The sequence below is a fragment of the Triturus cristatus genome, chromosome 7, assembly GCF_964204655.1.
Source record: "Triturus cristatus chromosome 7, aTriCri1.1, whole genome shotgun sequence".
Taxonomy (NCBI): Eukaryota; Metazoa; Chordata; class Amphibia; order Caudata; family Salamandridae; genus Triturus; species Triturus cristatus.
The window spans coordinates 866,361,899-866,381,129 of record NC_140590.1 but is presented as its reverse complement, the minus strand read 5'-3'; the positions used below and the strand labels follow the sequence as shown (position 1 = coordinate 866,381,129).

Here is a 19,231-nt window from a genome sequence, read left to right as displayed (position 1 = left end):
CTGTCTAAGTATGTAGCGCCTAGAGTGCTTATATACACCTGTCACTGCATGCAGCCCTAGCTGCTATCCTACCTTCCCAGTCCTGCTGACGTTACTTCATATAACACCTGCTGCTCTCACGTGTGCTGTTTCTGTTGGGGTCTGTTGTCACTTCATGTTTGTCCTGCTACTGCCTCTGCCCGTCTGTCACGAAGCAGTAATTTTCTGTCGCTCCAGCTGCCAGTCCTAGTTCCGTCACACCCTCAGGCTTCATTGGAGTAGGGAGACACCTAAGCGTGTGATTGACAGTACGCTATAGTGGGAACACAAGGGCATCACAGCTCCAAGGATACATAAACAGGGGCTTCCTGCAGCAGACTGAGTTTATGCACCGGGCACCGGCACTAGAACACAGCCCTGGGGACTGTCTCTGATCTGAGGACTCCCAGCAGGGCCAGGCTGTGTGTATCTAGACTGTCGTGGTTTACTCCTTCCTCCTTCAGGAGAGCATCCTAGTGTCTGTCCTGCTGTGAGAGCAAGTCTTGCACGGTGCGGGGGTGAATTAGTTACACCCTCTGCGGTGTGGGCGTGCAGCGGCGGTGCTGCAAGTAAACACTGCACGCTGCAGGCTGGGCGTCCACTGTGGCTCCAACTACACAGGACATTGTCTCCCGATGTAACTATACCAGAGGCCTGCTCTGTTACAATTGAAGAAACCCCTGCAAGCCTGGCTTTACCGTTTCTAGGTTTCAGCCTGCATCCTGACTAGCTGAAGGCGATAACTGACCTGCAGGGTTGATCTGTTTCCACAGCGCTAAGAGGCCTTCTGGTGTCCTCTTGCACTGCATAAAACCCAAGGCAACGCGAAACAAGTGTCTGGCTGTACTAGAATATCAGTTCAGGGTGTACGTCACGCATATAAATGTCTCATTACTGTGGTAAGAGTTCATTCTGCAGGTCAGGGTAGAGTTACATTATCAAACATCTGCCACTGTTCTGAAATTCAAATGCCTAATTTTACAGACAGGTGTTTCAACTTACCTCAACCCAGACCTATGATGACCATCAGTCATCAGTTCTAGGACCTGTATATAGATCTGCTGAATATATATATACGGTGCCTCATTCATGACATCCAGTAGCTATTCTGGTACTGAGGTGCACACAAATGTAAATTTTTCAATCTACACTAAATATGACATGCTGTGTCCCTTGTTATATCTCTACATAGAACAAGAATATTCAGAGTGTGAAAGGAGCTTTTGTATCCCCCTCTCCCCCTCCACTCATATATTCACCCCCTGAGCTCTTATTTGTCATTTTTGTTGCTCCGTTTTTCCACTTATTTCACCTTCATCTGTTTCCAGCCTTTATTCTCAACCCATATTCTTCATCCTTAGTTCCTCACACTCCCACCCTACTCTCTTTACACAGGCTCTTCTTCTCCTCCATCACTTTCATCTTTCTCTCATTCATCTCTCCTTACTTCAGCCCATCTTTTACTTCTATCTCCATCTCCACGCCTTAGGATAAGTTGAATATTTTTTATGAGCACTCTTCATGTGGGTTTTAAACAATAGAAATTTGAAAATACAGGTGTAAAAGTAGCAGCACCCAATTTCTAAAGACATCACATAAAATATTTGAACAAAATCAGACGTTTTGTGGGTGTGACGCACAGTACCTTAGATTACATCACAGCCCAATTATTCCCTGGGGGAAACATCGGTTACATTGCGGTGTTTACATCGCAATACCTTATCACCGCGGGTATTACAACGCAAGTCATTACAATGACTTGCGCTGTATGGCGCTCTAACCTAAGGAATAGTATGATTTACTATTCCAACACCTTCACTACTGTATGTAGACTGGAGTTGGAATAGTAAATCATACTATTCCTAAGTCCAGCGCACTACAACGCAAGTCATTGTAACGACTTGTGTTGTAATGCCTGCATTGTAAAGGTATCGCGGTGTAAACACCGCGATGTAATGTCGCATATTCCATTTTGTGATATATTTTTGGGCATCCCTAGCTAGGTAGCGACCTTCCCCATCATTACACAATAATCCATGCCTCTCAGCCATACCACCTTAGGGTGGTTTCTGTCGGACTGCCAGAATTGTCCAATGTTTTATGCTTGGCAATGGCTTTTCCCATATGTAGTAGTATCTGTGTGTGCCCAGATCCATCACAATCTCCACAGGTCCCAAGCAAACATAGCTTTGGATTTGGCTCCATTGTTAAATGCCTCACATCGATAGAACTTGGGTGATATACCGCCAATATTCCTGAATACCTTCGCACTTTCACACACCATGGAAGCAATCTGCAGCTACGTGGTTTGATCTTTGGCAAGTTGAGGTGGCTGGTGACCCACCGCTCCATAATATTCTGGATGAATAATAAAGCCTATGCAGATATTTAATCTGGATGAGCCTCAGGTGAACCACTACCACAACTTCTCAGGGTTCTATTCTGGCCTCCACCTACCCCTCATCTTCTAGATGACCCACATCCTTATCACATTGGACTTTAAATGCTGTGAAGTAATCAGTGGCGTTTATTACTAGTGATTTATGTATATTGGTAATTATGTATCTATCTAAGGGCTGTAAAGTCACCTTGGCTTCCGGGGGGGGGGGGGGGGGAGGGGGATTCAGCTAAGGATGACAGTTTGTTGCAATATTGCTCCAGTGCGTGCCGCTACCGTGATTATTTTACTAATGGTATTGTGTAGCAAATATTCTTCTATTAGGATTTCCAGTGACATTAAACGTCCAGGTCTCCAAACATTTCTGAAAATTAGAGATGCCTATTAAGTCTCATTGTCACAACCCCTGAAGCTGTGACACCTGAGTCAACATCCTACCGACACAAAGCAATGTCTTGTGGGATAGTTTGTTTTTGCATCCTATCCACTTGAGCACCTCCTGCCAGCACCAAAGTGCAGTTCTAGTGGGTAAGAATAGGTGATTTGGCGGGGCGAGCACCATATAGGCAATGAACCGATGTTGAGTCATGGAGTAGCTCTACTTCAATCCTGATCAAGGAGTCATCCATATTGGCGAAAAGCCAATAATTAATGTTCAATAGTTGAGAGGCCCAGTAGTATTAGCAGCCATCAGCTATACCCAAACCGCCATCATGAATGATCTGTACGCAGTTGACTAATGATAGATGGGGTCTATTACCTTCCCATACAAAGGTCTGGATAAGCATTTAGTCTCTGTGACGTATCGGGCTGGGGTGAAATATGGATGATTCCTGCATCATGTATAAAAGTCTTTGCAGGGAAATCATTTTAAAAAGTACTGTTCTGCCTACGGTGTTTATAGTTAAAGTTCCCAGTGCCCAATGGTCCTGTCCCCGCTTGGTAAGCAAAGGGCCAAACTGAGCTCCCAATATTGTGCGGAGACTAGGGTTACATAAATGACCAGGTACCCATAGCTCTGTGTCAGTGCGTTTATTTGGAGGGCCAGAGATTCGGCAATGCTTGGGCCCTGAATCTGGAAGACTGCCAACTTCCTCCACTTAACCCTGAGGACTGATGCCTCCCCAAATAGTTCCAAGATTGGTATCAATAGATGTAACCTGTATCCGAAATAACACAAGTGCAAGAATTTTTACCACTCTAGGTAAGGTGCATTTTTCTGTACTCCATTCTAATAATGGCACAATATTAGCTGCTTTTGTTTGTGATATACCACCCCTTCCTAGATGACACCTTGGCATTCACATGTTATTCCCTTCCCCATAAACACTCCCTTCCTTCTCCTCTGCCTCTCATATTATCCTCCCTCACACATACCTCTTTTCTCTTAAACTCATCCTTTCTTATCCTTTTTTCTTCTTACATGCAGTCTCCCCATATCCTTGCCTTTCTCGCCCAGTTTTCTTTCTCTAGCTCACATACTCTCACCTAGCTTACTGAACTCTTTTTCCCCACAAGCCCAATCTCTGCCTAACACCATCTTTTGGCACCCTGGTCTAGCCCTCCATCTCACTTTCCTCCAGCTCACTTCACGCACACCTCCCGCTTGCTTCCTCACTCATACCACCATCCTCATACCTTTCTCAGAACTCAGTTTTCCCCGTCTCCCTCTCCCTCTGACCCTTTCCTACATTCACATCTTCCTTGTAAGCCCTTGTCATACACAAGCACACTTATTCTTCTCCCTACCTTCTTTTTTCATGCCAATCTTTCTCATTTCCTCTTTCTCACATTCACTTTTGCTTTCTCGCTATCACTCACACTGACACACATCTGACTGGGTTTCTTATTCCGCCTCTCAATAGGACAACAGCTGGCGAACATAAATATGTGCTTCACAATTAAGCAATAATGACCTAGAGGCATTGCTGATTATGTCAGTGAAGTAAATCCTGTGGAGGTCAATGCTGCAATGACTCAACTATAACACTAGATATGAGTTTATAAACAACATAGAAAGTTGTGGCCATTTAGAAACTATTGAGACTTTGTGAGGCACACACCTGCCAACCTCTGTGGAGAGGCGTTAGTGCACGTGCACCATGCAATCCCAGCCTTGGTGTTGCACCTGTCCAAATTGACAAAATTGTTTAGAGCAATCACTGACATTTCAAGCTTCTCCTGGATGATGCTTGGGTAGCTGTCACTTGAGTTGAATGTGGCAGCGAAGAAGGGAAAAAAGTAGTCAATTATCTTTAAAGAGAATGAGATTTGACGGGACCGGGACATCAGTACAGATGATGTCACTCCACAGGGTGACACTGCCCATTGCTTATGAAAATTCTTCAACCTTTCCCCCCTGCCTACAAACAGTTTTTTACATTTAATTTCAGCTCTTGTGCCCTATGTGGTCAGTTGAACACAGGATCATAAACCCCTCGCGCAGCCATGAACTCACTTGTTTCCAGCCCCCAGAGTTCTGCAGCCAGGCTCCCGTCTTTCAGGTTACCTTCCCGCTGACTGGTTTTATATGGCGCATTCGGCGGGTTCCAGTGGTTCTTACTTTTGAACGTTTAAGATCACTGCCCAAAACGGCTGGCTTCCTGCCGAGTGCCTGTTTCGCAACTTCTTAACGGGACTGCTTTCCCTCTGCGCTCTAATAACTATTTTCCCTCTAGTGAACGGCTGACTCACTCAGCGCGCAGTAACTAAGGGGAAGTGGAAAGTCCTGCAGGATTTTTTTAGACAAACTCAAAAAACTTTCAATAAAGAGCCTGTTGTTTGGGAAATTCCGCGGCTGCTCCTGCAGGTAAAGAGCCAGTGATGCGGCGTGAGGGGCCGGGGTTTTGTAGCAGCGTTGCTTACCTCGCGCACATCTGCTTTAATATACTGTTTGTTATCCACAATTTTCAGGGGCGGAGCTATCTGCGGTGCAACCGATTCTTGCTGTATTTTCTTATCCCTATAGCAGCCAGGGAGCCCACTCCCTGGCAGCAGAGTCCATGGTTCTGCGCCACTAATCACTGTTTATCTGTTTGCACTTTCAGTCCACCAGCCTGAAGTTCTCCAGTGTTGGCAAGTATGTGCAGTATGGTATGGCCAGTGCTTTAAGTGGGAAAAAAAAACTGGGGGTGCTCTAAAAGGGGCGTGGTTAATGTCTTGAAGGGGCGTGGCCTATCTGAGTAGGGGCGTGGTCTAAATCAAAATAACTAGCACTGTGTGCTTAAGAAAATCATGAGTACCGGCACTTCTCCGTGTTCTCCCATTGAGTACCGGGACTTCTCCTTGTGTTAAGAGAGTACCGGTACTCCTAGTGGCATGCTGTGGTCAGTCTCTAGGTTATGGGTGCTTGTCAGTTAATGTCGAGACGAGTGGATTCCGGCGCTAGGTTACGGCTGCAGCCCTACACTCCGAGCCGGCATTTGATAAGATAGCGCCTTAGGCGGAGAGAAATTTGGCGCCCTTGCTAATAGAGACTGAAATGCGGCAGCAGGGGGTCCTTTTTGAGTTGAGCTAAGCAGTGACTGCCCCCTGAACCCAAACGCCTCGGGACCTCCCCAGCTCACCTAAATCACCGATAGTTTAGCTGCCTCACGGTGATGGGTCTGTTGGTGTGTGTATCAGCAGGGGTGAGACGGTGAAAGGAGCGCGAAGAAAGGGACAATGAGGTGTTAAAACAGGCCGGCCCTGCTCACACCCTGACAGCGCAACAGGACAGGAAGACACCTGTGTTTTTCTAAGCTAGAGGTCTCGACATTGGAACTGTCGCGCTGTGAGTTATAGGGAAAGTTTGCAGATCCGTTGTCTGTCAGAGTGCCTTGAAAAAAAAAAAAGTCTGCTTTCGCGTAAAACTTCTGCTTCTCATGTTAATGCCCTCGGGCTAAATTCACGCTATATATAGTTACAACAAACGCTAATTACACCCTGCAGCTATGGGCAGAACTTGGCCAAAGGCCCTTTGACCATTGAGGAAGAAAATGCTGATAGTGTACAAGGCTGCCTTGAAGCCACGCCCCCAGACACGCACCTCCCAGGCTCACCCCTATCAATTTGGTGAGTACCGGCACTTCTCTTTTTCCATTTAAAGCACTGCCTAACAGTGCAGCAACAGTGGGCAGAGTCTGAGCACCGGCAGTTTTTTTTTGGGCCCTCAAAACGGGTCCGAAAAAAATAAAAAAAAAAGAACAGACTACCTTTAGTAGCCACGAAAATAGAGCCCGATAGAGACCCGTTTCGAGGGCCCCAAAAAAAAACTGCCGGTGCTCAGACCCAGACAGACCCGGCCCACTTAAAGCCCTGAGTATGGCTCCATCTCGCATGGAGAAGATGTGGTCCGTCGGCTGCGCTACCGCTTCTGGTGCAGGAAACCAGGGTTCGAGCCTCGGGGTCGCGTCCACATCCTGTGAGTCTGGGCAAATCACTTAATCTCCCTGTCCCTGAATGTGTAATGTGCTATGTAAAGCACTCCAATACCTTCGGGTCGAGTTCGCGCTATAAAAATATGCACAAAAATAAAAAATCCCAAATCCAGTCAGGGTTTGCACAAGCTTCTTAATGACAAAGGGTCGCCCCCTGCAATCAGGACCTTTTCTGCTAGTGCCCACAGAAATAGGAGTACACTGAAATCTGAACTCACCCGTGTTTGAAGGGCATCACACTCCTTGGACACATCTTCTCCCTGCAAACAAACAAAAGGTCTCACACACTTTCTCAGCCTCCAAAATCTCCATTGATTTTTAAATTGGCTCACCCTGGATCTTAAACTCCTTGGAGACTCAAAAGGTATAGGGGTATGTTTGTGATTGGTGAAAATAGGGGGCGTTTCCTGCTCAAGAATTGTGATGTATACGACGTAAGTGTAGTCCACTAACTTAGTCATATCCAAATCTCTGAGCTAATGCAAATAATCCTTCTCATTCAGTAGCGAAGATGGGCTAAAATTCAGTGGCATGTCTCTGTGGTAGGAAATTGAGATGCAGTACCCTTCCACCAGTCACGACCTATGCATCGTCCCAAGCACCTGACTAGAATCTCATTGATATAGCTACACAAGAAGATTTACCTTTTTGGGCGCTGCCTAGGCAACCAATTTTATGGTGCCACGTTTTTCAGCTTCAAACATTGAAAGTCTGAGTTTGCCCTGCCGGAATTCAAGCTCAACCATTGCAGATCATGCACATCAGTAGCAAGTGTTTAACGCAATATGACATGTTGCATACTTTAAAAGCTTTCATTTATGCATGCACTGCTTCAGCCTTCTCCTGTAGCTAGCCGGCTGCATATGCGGTGTGCCAAGGATAAGGCTGAGAATGCCTGAGATTAATTGAAACATTCCTTCCATCACCTTGTTTTTGTTGCAGTTGACTTCCTAAGTGCAATGAGTATGCCCAGACATAGGTCCTGTGCTCATCATGCCACTGGAACCAAGTTATGCCCGACTGATGAGCCCTATGCTTGTGTTCTGGTTCAGGGAAGACCTGGCCTGGCAGTTCGGGCTCGACTGTTCCTATTGGTTCAGGTTCAATACTGATTTGCATATGGCTAGGTCCAAACTGAGGTGACCGTGGGAAAAAACCAATGGATTGAGATGTGGCTCTGGGCAATTGCAAGTGGCTTAGATTAATTCAAGCATTCCATTCTTTACATTGTTGTTCAAAATAAAGGAGGAGGGGTGTTGTGACAATCACACCCCACCTGTGGCATCATACCATCTTGAGACAGCCCAGTGCCAAAAGACCTGACAGCACAGGTGACAGATGATACCCGAACTGCCATATGGGGTGTTTTACCTTCCCATACAAAGGTCTTGGATAAGGATTTAATCTTAGTGAATAATTGGTCTGCTCCAAGAAATGCCTCCCTTCCTCTCATACATTTCTTGACCTTCTTGAGCTACTGTCATGACCTGATACACAAGAAAAGATAAAAGGCCTGGAAACTGCAGAAGGCCAGACAGTGACAGCTGGGGTTGAGGTGGTCTTCTAGCTCATTCAGAGGAGAATGACCAATCAAAACAATGGAAGGACTGCATCCAAGACAATTTAAGCAGCAGTATAGCAGGAACAAGTTGCCTTGCAACTACATGGTCTTATGGTTCCCCTATGCTAAATGTGCTCACCTTATTTGTGTCCCCTGCACCTTTGTTTTGTTTCCCCAGCCCTTCTTTTGTGTTCTTCCCACTTACCTGCTTCTTCTGTGAGGAAGGTACCTTGTACAGTTTCGGGCCTTCTACACCTGACTTTAATTAGAAGTTGCTCGCACCAGCAGTGTCTCCTGGTGCTCCAAAGCTCGGGGAAAGTCTCCAGGTGCTTCCTCGGTGTATTATCAGCCCTACGTTTTGGAGCATCAGGTGAAGCATATGGGGATTGAGCTTGTTCAATATTGACAGACCTCAGGTTGGCCTAGTAATCTGAGATTCAGACACATTGCCAGTCTCAATCTTTCGGGCTGTGGAGATTAAGAGACTCAGGAAAGTAGTTCTCAGTGCTTTGCATGGGTAGATAGCAGCAGTGGTGGCCGCCGCCTATCTAAAGTGGTAAGACCGCATTGAAGGGAGGGCAAGGGGTTGGGAGGATAATATAACAGAAACAAATAAAAGACGTACCTGCCGCCCCTCTCGTCAGGCTAAAAGGGGATGGGCCCTCAGGGCACTGGCTCCACACCCAATTTAGGCACTGCTCTCATAGCGTGAGAGCAGCATCAGGGTTGGTCTGAGCAGCTTCATTTGCCGCTTAAACAGTGAATTGGAGCCTGTATATTTTCTCCAATTCGGCTGTGTAACCCAGCTGGATTGAAGAAACATAAGTGCGCATGTGTGTTTGGCTGGCCTAAGACGGCCGGTCAAACACACATGCGCATATTTAAGTGCACTCTACTCCTCCTCCCTGACATATCCGGCCCGCCCCGCCCTATACTTATTGCGGAGCTCAGACAGACAGCATGAAGAAAATGATACTAACATTGTGTTATTATCATTTTATGTATCATCTGCTGGCGCGGGCTGTGGGGCGACACTCCTATGCCATTACGGAGGAGCCACCCCTGGGTAGCAGACAATTCAGAGTATGGGTCAGCAGGTACAATCACTGTTGGCTAGAAGGGAACAGGACAACAACATCTACAGGAAAATAGAACACTTTTCAGCACTACGGAGAGAGGCAAGTTAGAATGGATGAGATCATTTGCTCAACAGAGAAACGACGAGGAATGTGGGAAAAAACATAAAAATTAGTTATTATGGATTGTGGAAACAATTCACACATATTCAAAACGGTCCTTATTAGTTTAAAAGTGAAGGTGTGGTTTCTTCACTTTGCAACATTCACCCTCCCAACCTCTGTGAACATCATCTTTGGTAAGGAGATTAGGGGCGGCTGGTGACATTTGAAAGTGGTGAGGCGTAAAAAGATTGGCACCGTTGCGAGCGAGCGTAGCGAGCGAGCCCGAACCACCATAAGGGGGATTCGTTGCGATTCTCTTCCCGTGAAAATTTTGAAGAGAAGAAAAATGGTGCATTTTCAAACAAATTTGAGAAAGCAGGAAGGTTAATAAAGCAATTGTGAAAGTGCCTCTGTGAACTGTTACTTTTCTCTTTACCTAACTCTCTCCCAGAATTCACCACCTTCACCTGTAAGTGGCTGCGAGCTGCTCTATCGGCGTCACTCTCTTCCAGTGACACTCTCACTTTCCCATCATCTAAGTATCCCATCCTACCTTACCTCTTTCGCTATCTCAGCATCTCCCCTCTTCTGTCACTGTCTGGGTGCTGCAGACACTGGTCGGTGACTGTCTCAGCGCCAGTATTGGCTGAGGGCACAGCTTACTCTTCGCCCACCGCCTGCCCATTAGGAGACCAAGGGGCTTCTAATGGGCATGTGCAAGTCAGTGAAAACACAAGTGCGCATGACTGGGCACGGGCGAAAAATTAGTGCACCGTCCCCACTCATGCGCACTTGTGCTGCAGTGCTGCCTGTCCCTGCCTGGTCTGACAATGCATGTCAGTCAACATGACACCGGACCGCCGACGGTCCGACGTCATGCTGACTGCCATGCATTGTCAGTTCTCCCTCGGCGTCTCTGAACTGAAGTAAACTAAGTTCAGAGATGCCGAGGGAGCTGCGGGAGTGGGCGGGGGGGCAACGCCCCAATGGACGCATGGCACCTGACGGAGATCCTCTTTGGTACGGAGCTTACATGTACAGTCAATACCTCACATTCCTGGGTGATATGCAAGTGTACCTGATAGAGTTTCTTCTCACTTCATCAAATACTTTGTGCCTCCAACTGTTTATCAGTGTCCAGGAGTGGAATGTACTGCCCCGACAAGAACAACACATTCTCAGCATGCAAGGTGGCTTATTCTAGTAGTCTATTTACAAGTGCCCCCGTTGTAGCATGACATAAACTCTCTAAACTATATAAATGTAAGGAAAGGCCTCTTTTTGAATGATCACCCCTGAAGTTTTGGATTGATGCTCCTGGTTTTTCAACTCTGTGAAGGCTAAGAGGACTGCTGACCAGACCTCAGTGCCAGTGCTCTGACAATTAAAAGTGAATTTTAATTGGCTAATACTGTGGGTGGGCGTGCTTTTTCACATACTTTGCCAGCTATGTGGAATAAACTACCACTGAAACTCCGCAATGAAAAGAAACTAATGCCCTTCCGCAAGCAATTAAAAACTGTGCTTTTCCAGCAAGCGTGGGGTGGCCGCTAAATTTTTAATTTGATGCATCTTTTTATTGTGTAGCTGATCTTAACAAAGCGCTTAGAGACCCCTGGGTTATAGTGCGCTATACAAGTCACAAGAAATAAATAAATAAATAAATAAATATCCAACTGTCATATTTTAACTCACTTATAAGGCCCTTTTATGTGGTACTAAGGGTACCTAGGGCTTGTACATTTAGGTGTCCCTCATGGACTGCAGCACTTGTTGTGCCACCATGAGTGTGACAAAGCAAAAGCAAGTCTCCCAGCCTGCCAATGCAGGCTGGTAGAGCAGTTTTATACCGCTGACTCAACTTTACCATTTAAAGTAATGGCAAAGCCCAACCGTTCCTTTTTAATGTATACGCTACGCCTAAGGTAGGCCTATCGAGCCCTAAGTTAGGGTGCTGTATATTAAAAAGTAGGACATGTGTTGTTATATTTCGTAACAGCAAAATCCCCCAATTGACGCTTTTGCTGTAGAAAGTCTAGAAGCTCCTCTCAGTGGGGTAGCTAGACCTTTTGCCGCCCGTGGTGATAACTGCTTTTGCCACCGGTAAGACCAGGGGGGGGGGTTTGCTGGCGTTTCCTGCGTTCGAGCAGGGCGATTCAGCCGCCCCTAAACTTGTGCCTCCCCCCACTTGCTACGCTACTGGCCCCATTGACAAGTACACAGTTACATACTGACAACTCAGCTGGGCTAACTCCTGAATGGCTCTCCTAAAATTGATACCTCAAGGTATCAAAATAATCTGTACATTAAACCTGACTTAAAGCTCAAGTCGAAATCAATGTAACTTTTTAGTAAAAGGCAAGTTTAGGAAGCTGCCACTCTGTTGCCTAAGTTTTCCAGTGGACGGTTACATTTGTTGGCCACGAGACAGCCTTCTGCCTTCCTGGGGAGAGGTGTGAATGACTCCCAGGGAGAACACAACAGGAACCTGCTGTTGGAACCCGGGAGAGTCGTTGGAGTGAAGTTTGGTCACCCAAAATGAAGACTTGCTACAATTAAAGGGAATCTCGGGTTTCAGTGTAACCGCAGACCATTAGGTCAGTGGCAACTGGTTTTTCGCTGGCCTTTGAGGGACATTGACCTCTGTGACCAAAGTCACCCCAGAGTATTTGTGGACCAAGTGGTGGCCCAATAAAGACCCCATCAATCAAATTGGCATCCACATCATCTTTTGGTATCTTCAGCATTCTGAATCCCTTGCATAACTAACACTCAATTGATGTTTATGGTGAGTTGCCCATACAGCCTGGAACTGGACTGTAGACTGCTGTGACTGTAACGTAACTGTCCTACTAAGCCTTACTGGCCCCTGTGACTTGCTCTCTGCTAGAGTTTGTCAACTAAAGTGGGCTTAAGTAACTAAACACAACTTTCCAAAAGTTTTCATAGTAACCACAAAACACAGTAGTTGTCAATGCTTGTTTGCATTCTGAGTGAAAAACAGTGATTTGCAAAATAATTTATATCCCTGGAACCTTCCAGTAGATTTTATGTATTTTGGTGTCTAAAAATTCATAAAAAGATCTATTTTTATAAATTGGTGTTGGATTTTCTTTGTGTTGGATTTTTCTTATTCTACTGTTTTGATACTTCAGAATGATTTACACTTGTTCATTTGACAAAGTCTGACTGCTCAAAGCCACAGGGGTTGAGCTTGCAAACACACCTGACTGATTGGTTTGTAAATTTATTACACGTTAAGGTCACACAATCATACCATAATAAACCTAATTTCCTCACAATACATATTGTGCAACCATCCAGAACAGCTGGGTAAACAAAAATGTCACTTTTACAAGAAAGCACATAATTCATCAATACCTTTCAAACACATCCTAATGGCTTACACACACTCTTGCAAAGTTATTGATATGTCTTCTATATGTTACCATGAACATGGTCACCACTTTGCTCCTTGGTGGCAGCAAACCCAGAAGTGGCCTCTACCTACTCTTTGAGAGTAGACCGGTGAGCAGTAAGGCAACCCAGGAACATATGAGCATATGTGCATCATTTCTGAAGCCCTGCAGGTACATGTAGAATGCCAGATATGTTTCGAGTCCCTGCCTGGAAAGCATGGGTTGTACTGCTTGAGTGTTGGGCCCCTGTCAGGGTCCCATCCATGGGCAAATGAAACCCCTACACTGGTGATCTGGAGAGAGCAGCCCACTAAATGTCAGCACAGGACTCTGCCTGTGATTCAGGCCTGAACTCGTGCCGGGCTGTAAGCCCTTGGATCTTCCAAAGGTCTAGGATAGTCCACTCCTATCAGTGGTCTGCCTGAAAGTACTTCATACTTAGAGGATCTGTCCTCTCTTTTATTAGTTCAGATGGGGCTGTATTCCAAAATGCCAAAGCAGTTCCTTGCTAGAAAAAGGAATTAATCATATCTCTTTTCCAGACTGCAGATGAAAGAGTTTTGTATCCACCCTCCAGGGCAGGGGCAGTGAAATTGAGATGACTTTGAGAAGCCTTTTTAGTTGACCTGTGGTTCCAGATTGCCATAAGCTTCAGTCGCATGGCACTTGGTCTTCTGTGTGTTTGCGGCACTCTGGGCCAGATAGCACCTGAAATCAGTGGTGCAACATGTGATGTCGTGTTGGAGCACAGGTTCACAGGACTACAGCCTATCCATTCTAGTCCACAGTCATTGGCTTGCGCTTTCTCTGATGGTGGTTATATCTGAGCAGCCTATCTAGGGAGGTGGATATTCAGCCTCCAAATCTGGCCTTACCAATAAACAGCAGCATCAGAAAATGTTCAATGTTTTGGACACATACAGGTTAAGCTTTCACAATACGTTTTGCATTTTCAGTCAGCAAAGGCAATAACTTTAGCGAGAGTAAATTATACTAAAAGGATACATGCAATAGCCCTGTACTCAAGTGTGTGGCACATTGCACCCAAGATGTCAGCAAAGTGCACTGCCAAGTATCAATTGCTGCATCAGAAATAACACTGAATATGTGTCCATTAGTTTAATCAAGTTACATGCTACCTTAATTGTCTTGACTTATTAAGGGGATAGTTACTGTGCCCTAGTAGCATCCAACGTCAATAAGCTATGTAGGCCTTAACACCCCTCGGTTATTTAGCAAAGAAACTGTACGGGAATGCACAGTGCATGTAGAGCTGCTGTTGATGATCTGGTAGATACTTTTGGTAATATATTTGAATGTTCGTGGCCCTGAGCACGGAGCGTGTCATCGTCATTGGCTTGTTGTCCTGATAGTCTGGTTCCATCACCCTCACAGCTTCGGTCCTTGGTTCTTGTATTGCTGGACAGGCCTTGTTAGTTCGAGCCTGACCCAGCACTTGCGCTGGTCTGGCGGAGACCTTATGTAAGGAGGGCTTCAAAAAATGCTACCGCTGGCTACAGCATGCAGTGCATGTGCGCGGGCGCGCGCTTGCACTGCAGGCTGTGGCCGGCGGAAGCATTCCCCCCCCAGCTTTTTTCTTTGTAAAGAAATAGATGCGTGTTTCTATTTCTTTACCTTTGGTATAATCGCGGCACCAGCGCTTTACTTTTAATGATAAAAATAAAGCACTGGTGCCGCGATTATAGCAAAAGTAAAGAAATAGAAACAAACATCTATTTCTTTACAAAGAACAAGCATTGGCATAGCCAATAGGTCTCGCTTTTGGGACCTTATAAGTATTTATTTATGCAGCACAATTTCTTTGGTGCAACAACAACTGTTGCATGGCTAAACACTTACAAGGTCCCAAAGGCGAGACCTATTGGCTATGCCAATGCTTGTTTTTCTGAGATCTGTAGACTTTCAGAAAGTGCTTCAATTTGTCACACAAAGAACATTTCTTGCCTCTCACTGAGATTTTAGCTGGTGAAAACATTATCGCTAAAGTGATGTCATAGGACGTGATGTCATCAGCAATTATATGGCACTGAGGAAACCATTGGACAGATAGGAAATTAACTTTCAAGCCTTAAGTCAATACACCCAAGTTCCTTCATCACCAGTGTGCAAAGACATGAGCCGCTGAAGCTCTGCTCTGCTGTCATTGACTCCTGTTACACAAAGCCACAACTTATCTGTAGCTAGCATTTCCTGAATCTGATTTGTCACATGACATATACTCGCAAATAGTGAAGCGGGACAGACGTCTGAAATGCTTGACAATAAAGCAAAATACGAATGGTTTGCCGCTGCAACTTGACCCAGAAGGTGGGCTTAGTAATATTTGTTTTTATCAACTTTTATAGAAAACATTAGACGAAAGCATGGTAACATACATAGAATTATAACATGCATAAATAACCACTTATAAAAAGTCTAAATCTAGAGGCATATTTTCTTAAAACAGCAGTAACAGATTGGTTACATCACAGAGGGTGCAAAGCTGCCATCCTCTCATCCCTTTAAATTTCTTGGAGACCCATGTGATTCAGTTTAAACCATCTAACCGGTGCTAATTCAAAGGAAGAATGCTTCTAGCCTGAGAATGTCCTCTAGGAGTGCACAAGAGAGAATGTGCATATGTAATCCTCATTATCTGGATGCAGTTAAATGTTACCAATAACATGTTAGTCTACTCATATGAGGTAGCCAAGAATACACATTGCTGCCAAGTAGATCCATGCCCAGACCTTCACCCAGCCCTGGTGGTATGTCTAAAAGCATGTTGCATTCTGAGGCATGCTGGTTTGCTTTTACCACAGTAGGAAAGACTCAATAATCTAATTATGCAGAGTGCTCTTGGCTTAAAAACCAGGGCTGGCTAAATGTTTCACATATGACATCAGCCCACTTAGCAGCTATGTCATCACCTGCATAAAACACCTTATGCACATTCTGCAAATAATAATTCAAGTTTCCCATTTTAACAGTGAAATAATAGCACACGGAATACTAGTGAAGTGCGAAAGATTTAATAAAAATCACACAAGAGCCCCTACATCTGGGTAAAATAGTTACCTTACCTCTAGCTGTGTCACTAGATTTTGTAACCTGATTTAAGGGAACCTAGAATGAGCCAAAAATAAGTGCAGCACTGTTTATTTCAATTAGCATCAACCACACGCCCATGAATTAAACTTTTGGTTGTTATCTTAAGAACAATTTAAAAACTAACTACAATGCTTATGATTTTGGGTGATAAAATTGCTAAAAATTCAACATGAATTACTGTGTCAGAAGCTACCAGATCCACAAAATCTTTAAGCAGTACATGAACGGACATCTTGAATGCAGGAAGCCCTTCTTAATATAGAAATGGTTACTTAACAGCATGGGAGATTATCACTGTATTGTGCCACACTTTGCCAATACCTCTATGCTAAGGAAGACCTTCTAACCGCCTTGGCTTTTTTTTGCGAAGCACTTTGTCTGATAAGCGAATAATAGACACGCGTCAATTAGGACCATTCTGGGTTCAATACCTGTCCTCGACGCCCCTCCAAGTCTCAGTATTTCGGAATCTCCATATCCGAGGTAATTATTATTTATTATTATTATTATTTTTCCCCCCCTTTTTTCTACCCCTGCATGGTTACGGCATCACGATTCGCACTGACTGCTTCACTACGAGGTATCCGTTTTCGCATGACCTTCCATTCAGTGGCTGGCCTTCTATTTATTCTCTCTATTCATTTCTGTCGCTCAACGCTTGCGCGCAGAGCCCACTGCTCCCTTAAATGTGTATTCCTTTACCGTAAGATCACTCTTGTGTGGTTAACAAAATGTTTCACTTCGTTTTTCATTCATGATTTATATGTAGTTAACCACGCTCTCTGTTGCCCTACCCTTGCACGCATAGCCTAATGACCCCGCAAGGCGCAATCCTTTATCGTAAGATCACTCAACTGTGATTAATATTTCTCTACCTTTATCAGTACTTGTTCATTATATCGTTTTCCAGTCACATCGCTATTTCTCCTCCTTAGCCATTGTGCGCTCCAAATGCTGCAGCTTACTTTATTTCCTTTCCACTATTTTACTCCTTCTTACTCCTTTTTGTATAACCTTATTCACGCTACTTCATGGGTTATCAAACGCACACCCCTCATTACGACCGTGCTTCTGGAACTTCAAATTGCATTGTTTTGACCACCACCATTTTGCGAGCTGTATAGTATTTGCCTTAAATGTGAAGAGTTGCCTTTTCTGACGCACGTTTTTACTCTGCCTTTTTGATCTTTTGGAAGGTTGAATTAATTATTGTGTTATTCCTTCCCCTTTTCCCACCTTTCCTCCAATTTTTCCTTCAATTGTTGCTATATTGTAAAATTATTTATTGTAATTCAGGCTTTTGAACATGGGCAATTTATTTGATTAGTCCTGAAGATGATCCGATATCCCCCAGATAAGGATCGAAACGCAGTCGACACAGTTGTCTACCTTACACATTCTATTTTTTGCATATAAAGTGATGTGAAGGTGACCATATATGCATTTGATGTTTCGCTACTCTAAGTATTTTCAGATAGAAACATCCTTGAAATTGCCTGAACGTCTTTCGCAAGTTGTCCTTGCGATATGTAAGTTTTAGGATACAGGCTTGTATCCCACTGAAATTGTACTTACACTCTTTGGATTATTGTCAATCAACTTTATTTAACTTATTAAAGGTGCCCTTGTCCGGCTGGACACTGGCTACAATATAGTACCGATTGTGGCTATATTCATTGTATCACTAATTTCTTTGCTTTCAGGGACCACTGTCTCCTGTAACAATAGAAAATTGGACAGCAGCATTTTTAATATATGCAAGCGTTTACTGTGAAAAATATCCTGAGCGCTGTGTAGCGCTATTTTAATACATGGATGTTAATTGGAAAGCCCAACTCAGAGGGTAGGATTCACGTTGGCATAATACGACGAGGAGTTTAGAGCGCGCATGGCATGTGACCCAGAAGCCAAATGGGGAGAGTTGGACACTGGTTTGTGGCAGCACACCATGGGGGAGGCAAAAAGGGGTAAAACCATTTTATCAGCTAGTGGACTACCAATAGTTTATTGGCCCTTTCAGGGGAGACCCCTGGGGAGGGGTGGGAAGTGCAGGACGAGGGCAGACAGGGGCAGGGGGGCTTGTTGGGATTACAACAAGGGTTTGTGCACTCCACAGTTCTATAAATTCCGCCACAAAGGCTCGTTGTGCGGGGGTCGGCATGCGCAGGTCAACTGCTTCGAGGCGGGGATGGCTACCACCAAGAAAGCCAGCAGTCGCAGCAGGGGGGAGCCAGCGCAGAGCAGAGGGTCAACAGCAACAAAAATTTTCAGGTGCGCGGAAGGCTAGAGGTGCTCAAGGGTCTGGGCCAAAGGGCTCATACTCCAGTTAGGCCGGAAAAAGTGGATGCAGCTCTATTGGGATATGAGGATCAAGGGGATCAAGGGGCAGCAAAAAGTAATAATATAACAGAAACAAATAAAAGACGTACCTGCCACCCCTCTCGTCAGGCCAAAAGGGGATGGGCCCTCAGGGCACAGGCTCCACACCCAATCTAGACACTGCTCTCAAAGCGTGAGAGCAACGTCAGGGTTGTCTGAGCAGCCTCATTTGCCGCTTAAACAGTGAATTGGAGCCTGTATATTTTCTCCAATTCGGCTGTGTAACCCAGCTGGATTGAAGAAACATAAGTGCACATGTGTGTTTGGCTGGCCTAAGACGGCCGTCCAAACACACATGCGCACATTTAAGTGCACTCTACTCCTCCTCCCTGACATGCCCGGCCCGACCCGCCCTATACTTATTGCGGAGCTCAGACAGACAGCATGAAGAAAATGATAATAACATTGTGTTATTATCATTTTATGTATCATCTGCTGGCGCGGGCTGTGGGGCGACGCTCCTATGCCATTACGGAGGAGCCACCCCTGGGTAGCAGACAATTCAGAGTATGGGTCGGCAGGTACAATGACTGTTGGCTAGAAGGGAACAGGACAACAACATCTACAGGAAAATAGAACACTTTTCAGCACTACGGAGAGAGGCAAGTTAGAATGGATGAGATCATTTGCTCAACAGAGAAACGATGAGGAATGTGGGAAAAAACATAAACATTAGTTATTATGGATTGTGGAAACAATTCACGCATATTCAAAACGGTCCTTCTTAGTTTAAAAGTTTAGGTGTG

At 45.1% G+C, this 19,231-nt stretch overlaps 1 protein-coding gene across 3 annotated transcripts in view; it reads right to left on the bottom strand.

The window, feature by feature from the left end:
• The window catches only part of CD14 (CD14 molecule), a 144,624-nt gene that overhangs the window by 14,250 nt on the left and 111,143 nt on the right, over nt 1–19,231 (bottom strand). The window contains exon 1 of one of the 3 annotated variants that reach the window (XM_085617812.1): nt 4,875–5,037. The exons of the other annotated variants lie outside the window; for them this stretch is intronic. The gene's annotated coding sequence lies outside the window, so the exon portion shown is untranslated. Of the gene's footprint in view, nt 1–4,874; nt 5,038–19,231 lie in introns of those variants that run through there. 3 annotated transcript variants of the gene reach the window in all.